The sequence below is a fragment of the Schistosoma mansoni genome, chromosome 1 (genome assembly GCF_000237925.1).
Source record: "Schistosoma mansoni strain Puerto Rico chromosome 1, complete genome".
NCBI lineage: Eukaryota > Metazoa > Platyhelminthes > Trematoda > Strigeidida > Schistosomatidae > Schistosoma > Schistosoma mansoni.
In genome coordinates, this window is record NC_031495.1 from 27,665,786 (window position 1) to 27,673,527 (window position 7,742).

Here is a 7,742-nt window from a genome sequence, read left to right on the forward strand (position 1 = left end):
CTAGAAGATTTAACCAAATGGAATTCACGTTATTGTCATATCGTAAATTTTGTTCGTAGATATAATCCACAGTTTAACAGTAGTGAGATTATATATTATCATCATTATTTCTAATCTTGTCTTCTTTTCTATTAGGGTAGCTATCTATAGAATATAATGATAAGTTGTCTAAACGTTACACTGAATTTAAGTTCTCAGTTCTGATGGATTTGTTGTATAAGTATTTTAACTAAATTTAATCTTTGTCAACCTATCATTGGCTGTAACTTTTTTCATCCTTATCAACATATGACCAAATGATAGATCAGTAAAATTCTAACCACAGATCAATATTTCTTTATGCAATTCAATGAGTAGTTGTTACAGTGAATTATATTGTACTAGAGGTCAATTTACATTATACTGTCGTGAATTGATTTGCAACCAAAATTATTAGATATTCCAGTTTAACTTTATAGTTAGTTTACAAGTCAATAAGATCATCATAATGCACCGGTTATTACATGTACATGATTTTGAGAAGTAATTCGAATCAACAAGGAAGTTTTTCAGATCGACAGTGTTTTTTATGAATAATATTATGATGTAATAAAAATTTACATTCCATAAATCTGTGACTAATTGTTTGGAAGATTCAATTTCCTGTTAAAGTTATGTCTCTAAGAGACTACATATTGTAAATAATTATTATCATCCTTTGTTACTAAGCCAAAATATCAGTATCTCAATTGTCAAGCACATTTTTAGGAGAAAAATATTCTATAGTTTTATCTTATTAAAAATTTTCTTACTGAATAATTCTCTGAAATTAGAACACTTTTGAATATGATATTACTAGAAAAATCTAAATGACCGATAAATTTAACACGAGGGGGGTTTTGTGGAGATTTAAGTAATTTAATAGTTGAACTCATGAGTCAATTGAAGCTAGACCACCACAGAAAACCTGGAAGCACTGGGCGGCCGTTTCATCCTATTGTGGGACTCCTCACTAGTGAGCATCCATGATCCCGCCCTGTGAGAATCGAGCCCAGAACCTATCGGTCTCGCAAATGAAATAAAACCCAAATTAACGATGGATTCAGTTTACGAATGTTGTCTATATAATGTGCTTAATTGTAAAAATAGTGTTGCTTTGGTATATTCTGTTTTTCTAAAAAAACATTTTCTAAATTGTTCATTTGTACAAATTATAATAACAAACTAGTTTCTATGGTAATGAATAATACAACACAATTTCCGGTTCACCGATTATTTCTACAACTAGTCCTTGTTGTTTTATAACTTGATATTGAACATTGGAACATTGGTAAGTGATAGGCATAATTTATGTACACTGAATATGTATGTCAATGATTTCTTATCTTTTAATTAATACACTGCACTTGATTAGTTTTACCACAATCTATGAAAAGTAAATTAAACATATTTTCAAATATACATGAATAAACACACATCATCCTATTAAATAATGTCAAAAACCATTGTTTTAAAACAAGTATCTAAGATATTGGCAGTTAGATTTCTACTATGACAAAAAAACGAAGACAAATAAATAATAATCAACTTGAATAAACACACAAAAAACGCGTTCAAAGATGTTCAATAACAACAATTATATATCTATTGTTTAAAAGTTTACGATATAGTTTACCTCAACCATATTGCAAGCTTCAGTATTCGCATTAACCTAGGTTTTAGCATCATTTTAGTAACTGTTAATTTTGTAATTGTAACCAAATCATTTAGCCTACATAATTTATCTGTTTATTTTTTTTATGCAACATACTTCATTATCCTTTATAGTATAAGGGGAAAAATAGACATTCAGTATGCTAAATACCTGACTAGTTAACAAATAATTATGAATGGCTAAAACAAAATCCTGTTTGTAGAACATGAATTCGAAGTCCAGTCGTATATTTATGTAAATAACCTACACAAACTGACATAACAAAATAACAATAACAACGAAACCAGAATTAACAACACGACTAACTTTCGATTACCTGCTGTGTATGTGTGAAGAGTAACAATCTAGTTTACAGTTGTTGCTATTCGTGAATCAGTCAGTTAGATGAGTTTTTTTCCTAAAAAACAACAACATTGTGCTAGTCGAACTATGACAGATGATTCTGTTTGGTGACATAAAGTTGTTATAATTGTTCTGTTTATCTTTTTTGTTTTACGATGGTATCTAACATTTTTCTATGTATATAAAGTTAAATAAATAAATAAATCTATTTATTTCTGGGAAAACATTCTTTAGCATTCTTTCTCCCTTTCTGTTGGTGGGGAGAATTGTGTACTTATTGCATAAACAAATTAGCGAAACTAAGTTTAGTAAAAGGAGTAGAATTGAGATAAACATGTAAACCAGTGGATCCTAGCTCATAAATCCAAAGATTAGTAGCCCGCCATGAGGTCTAAAAGTCCTGAGTTCAACCATCAGTATCAGACTATCAAAGAGTCCTATGTCAGAACAAAACACCCACCCTGACCTTCCTCGTTTTCATTGATTATCTAACTGAGGTCATTCCTTGATGTAAATTATAAAAGAAAGGAAATACTTCATTCTTTTTGGTGTAAAAGCAGCCTTGATAACATGTTGAAACAAAATAGATGAAAATGATTGGTAACATTCATAAAAATCCTTGAAATATATGAGAATAATTCATCAAAATATAAGGAGACATCTCATAAATACACGAATATCTTTAAGATTATTAGGATTTCCCCCTACTTTTTATGTCATAGTTGATCAAAACAATGTAAGGACCTGAAAGCGTGAATATTGCCTAAAGGATTCGAAGTAATAATAAGGTTTATGAAAATGAAAAAGACTGAACACAGAATATCATTCGGGATATAATGAGCAAAATGTAGGAATATAAGGTGTGAAGTGATATTGAAACTCAAGATTTAGCGGAAGATAAAACATAATATCAACTCCGCTGTAGTGAACAGAACATGACTGGTTGGGGACAATCGAATGTATTTAAGCAAAGATTACAGACTGTCTCAATAAATTCTGATTACCAAACAATGAACAGTCAATTTGCAAATTAACAACCAATTGTTTCAATCTTCACTGTTTCTTCTCTTATTCCATTGCTCATGCATTTTCCAGACGTTTGCGTTTCATTTCAGTTCTTTCCTCATCGGTCTTCTGCCAAATACATTCTATGTCTGACCCACACCATATACTACTTATATGGATATAAGTAGACCACACCACACCGCCTGTAGCTCCTCTGGGGGTTGCTGCCGGTCCCAAGCCCGGGTAAAGGAGGAGGGTTGGGCATGGGGTTAGCGACCCCATCCCGTAGAAAATCAACTCGCTAAAAAAACGTTAACCAGAAAAAATCATTCAAACCATTTAAACTCTGCCCTGGGAGTAGAAGGAATAATTATGACGTCTCATGATGAAAGCCGAGTTCATTCGGAAGTCATGAGGCCGATGCACCTTCTTACAACCAGAGCAACAATTCTTATAGGTACATGGAATGTCCGGACAATGTGGGAGACCGGAAGAGTCTTCCAAATTGCTGCAGAAATGAGAAAATACAGCCTGGAGGTGCTTGGAATCAGTGAAACGCATTGGACGCAGGTTGGACAACAACGACTGTCTTCAGGAGAACTTCTGTTATACTCCGGTCATGAAGAAGAAAATGCCCCACATACACAAGGAGTTGCATTGATGCTGTCCAGAAAAGCACAAAATGCACTTATAGGATGGGAATCTCATGGACCAAGGATCATCAAAGCCTCCTTCAAAACAAAGAGAGAGGGCATTACAATGAACGTCATCCAATGCTATGCGCCGACCAACGACTACGATGAAGACGCTAAAGACCAATTCTACGATAGGCTGCAGTCAATCTTCGAGAAGTGCCCAACCAAAGACCTGACCATTCTGATGGGAGATCTCAATGCCAAGGTTGGAAAGGACAACACTGGATATGAAGACGTCATGGGACAACATGGACTGGGAGAAAGGAACGAAAATGGTGAGAGATTTGCAAACCTATGTGCCTTCAATAAACTGGTCATAGGTGGCACCATATTCCCACACAAAAACATACACAAAGCCACTTGGATTTCACCGGATCACACTACACAGAATCAAATCGACCATATCTGCATCAACAAAAAGTTCAGGAGGACGATGGAGGATGTGAGAACCAGAAGAGGAGCTGATATAGCATCCGATCATCATTTGCTGGTCACCAAGATGAAACTAAAACTCAAGAAGCACTGGACAACGGTGCGGACAACATCACAAAAGTTTAATACGGCCTATCTTCGAGATGCTGACAAACTCAACAAATTCAACATAGCCCTCAGCAACAGGTTCGAGGCCTTTCATGATCTACTCAATGGAGAGGGAACTACCATGGAGAGCAACTGGAAAGGTATCAAAGAGGCAATCATTTCAACATGTCAGGAGGTTCTGGGCCAAAAGAAGCACCATCACAAGGAATGGATCACTGTTGGTACACTGGATAAAATTGAAGAAAGAAGGAACAAGAAGGCAGCAATCAATATCAGCCGAACAAGAGCGGAAAAAGCCAAGGCACAAGCCGAATACACAGAGGCAAACAAGCAAGTGAAGAGGAGCATCAGAACCGACAAACGTAAATATGTGGAAGATTTAGCGATGACAGCGGAAAAGGCTGCAAGAGAGGGAAACATGAGACAACTGTATGATACAACCAAGAAACTTGCTGGAGGTTACCGTAAACCAGAAAGACCAGTGAAAAGCAAGGAAGGCAAAGTAATCACCGACATTGAAGAACAACGAAACAGGTGGGTAGAACACTTCAAAGAACTCTTAAATCGACCAGCTCCACTGAACCCACCCAACATCGAAGCAGCATCCACAGACCTCCCAATCGATATTGGCCCACCAACAATTGAAGAGATCAGCATGGCCATTAGACAAATCAAGATCGGCAAAGCAGCGGGACCAGACAACATCCCGGCAGAGGCACTGAAAGCAAATGTAGCAGCAACTGCCAAGATACTACACATCCTCTTCAGTAAGATTTGGAACGAAGAACATGTACCAACAGACTGGAAAAAAGGACTTCTGATCAAAGTACCAAAGAAAGGTGATCTTAGCAAGTGCGACAACTACAGGGGCATCACTCTCCTCTCAATACCAGGGAAAGTCTTCAACAGAGTATTGTTAAACAGGATGAAGGATTCCGTGGACGCCCAACTTCGAGATCAACAAGCTGGATTTCGTAAGGATAGATCGTGCACAGATCAAATCGCAACTCTACGTATCATTGTGGAACAATCAATCGAATGGAATTCATCACTGTACATCAACTTCATCGACTACGAGAAGGCATTTGATAGCGTGGACAGGACAACACTATGGAGGCTTCTTCGACACTACGGCGTGCCTGAGAAAATAGTCAATATCATACGGAACTCCTATGATGGACTAAACTGCCAAATCGTCCACGGAGGACAACTCACCGACTCGTTTGAAGTAAAGACTGGTGTAAGGCAAGGTTGCCTACTCTCACCCTTTCTCTTTCTCCTGGTAATAGACTGGATCATGAAGACGTCAACGACTGGAGGAAAGCACGGGATACAGTGGACAGGCAGGATGCAACTTGACGATTTAGACTTCGCGGATGATCTGGCTCTTCTATCACAAACGCAACAACAAATGCAGGAGAAAACGACCAGTGTAGCAGCAGCCTCAGCAGCAGTAGGTCTCAATATAAACAAAGGGAAAAGCAAAACTCTCCGATGCAACACAATATGCACCAATCAAATTACACTTGACGGAGAAGCTTTGGAAGATGTGGAAATCTTTACATATCTGGGCAGCATCATTGATGAACACGGTGGATCAGATGCAGATGTGAGGGCGAGGATCGGCAAAGCAAGAGCAGCATACTTACAACTGAAAAACATCTGGAGCTCAAAACAATTGTCAACCAACACCAAGGTTAGAATTTTCAATACAAATGTCAAGACAGTTCTATTGTATGGGGCGGAGACGTGGAGAACTACGAAAGCCATTATCCAGAAGATACAAGTGTTTATTAACAGTTGTCTACGCAAGATACTTCGGATCCGATGGCCAGACACTATCAGCAACAAGTTACTGTGGGAGACTACAAACCAGATTCCAGCGGAGGAAGAAATCAGGAGGAGGCGCTGGAAGTGGATAGGGCACACTTTGAGGAAATCACCCGATTGCGTCACAAGACAAGCCCTCACATGGAATCCTGAAGGTCAAAGGAGAAGAGGAAGACCAAAGAACACATTACGCCGAGAAATAGAGACAGACATGAGAAGAATGAACAAGAACTGGAAAGAACTAGAAAAGAAGGCCCAGGACAGAGTGGGTTGGAGAAAGCTGGTCGGCGGCCTATGCTCCATTGGGAGTAACAGGCGAAAGTAAGTAAGTAAGTAAAACATAATATCAATAACAATAATACTTATTTCAATATGCATTATCCCACCAACCACTGATCAATATCTCATTAATCCCAACTGAAACTTCTCCATCTGTTCACACTGTTCAGTCCAATAATCGATAACTGATTTAGATGAATGAGGAAACCGCACATTGGTAATATAACATACCTCGTGAATCAAATTGAGAGTATACTTTACTCACCACTCTAAGTTTCTAGTTTTTTCCACCCTAAAAAATCGAACACTGGTACTCTACTAAAAAGAGAGGGCTGGAAGATTTAAAGCCTGATCGAATACTAGAAAAGTGACATTTGTACCACTATAACTATAAATTATATAAAAATTATATAAAAATAATTAACTATAAATTACCATATAAACATGTATGTTACTCACAGAAATGGTGAAATCATCATTCTCTTAAAAAAAAACTTCGAAAGAAGCATGAATACACATCGAGAAATAAAGTTTTTATAATACTATCAAAAGGCGGTTTACAAACTTGATCATAAAGATTTCTTCAATAAAGTATCAGCTAAAGTCGGAGGGTTCCAAACTTAGTTCTTGAAATTGTAGATCTTATCCATACTATGATTTTGACACTTCGAACAATATGGTCTAAAATACTGTTAGATACTGACAAATTTAACCTTAACTTGCTGAGTTTGTAATTTTTGTTAGCGGAAACAGATTTCGAAGATTTAATTCATTTGGGCGTTTAAATATTCAAATTTTATTAAAAACAAGCCGTGAGAGAAAATCTCTAAAATGGTTTTCAAATATCTTCAACAAGATTATTCTAACATTTTAGACTATTGATCAGCGATTCTACAAGCGGAAATACCAACAGCCTATTTAGTGATGTCACTCTACTCCACCAAAGTTAAAGAAACTTAAAACTCCGAATTTCAGAATTAAAAGATATAGCAATCACTAATTACAGTATAAAGGTTAAAGCTATTAATTCATCATGCTGTTGTCTTTTACTGTGATAATTCAATAATTCATTGAAAGAAATACTAGTGTAAGGTTTCATTAAAGTTCTTTTTTATAATACAATATACTTGTTCACGAGGCTGTAGAAATGATGTATGACCATTACGGTTTGCATGTGAACAAACTATCAACCTTGATTGTTAAATGCTGTTTTAATTAAACAATTTTTGATAGTTGAGATCATGAATCCATTGAAGCTAGACCACCATGGAAAACCTGGAAGCACTTAACGGCGGTTTCGTCCTATTGTGGGACTCCGCAGCAGTACTCATCCACTGCTGAAGAGCCCCATGATAGGA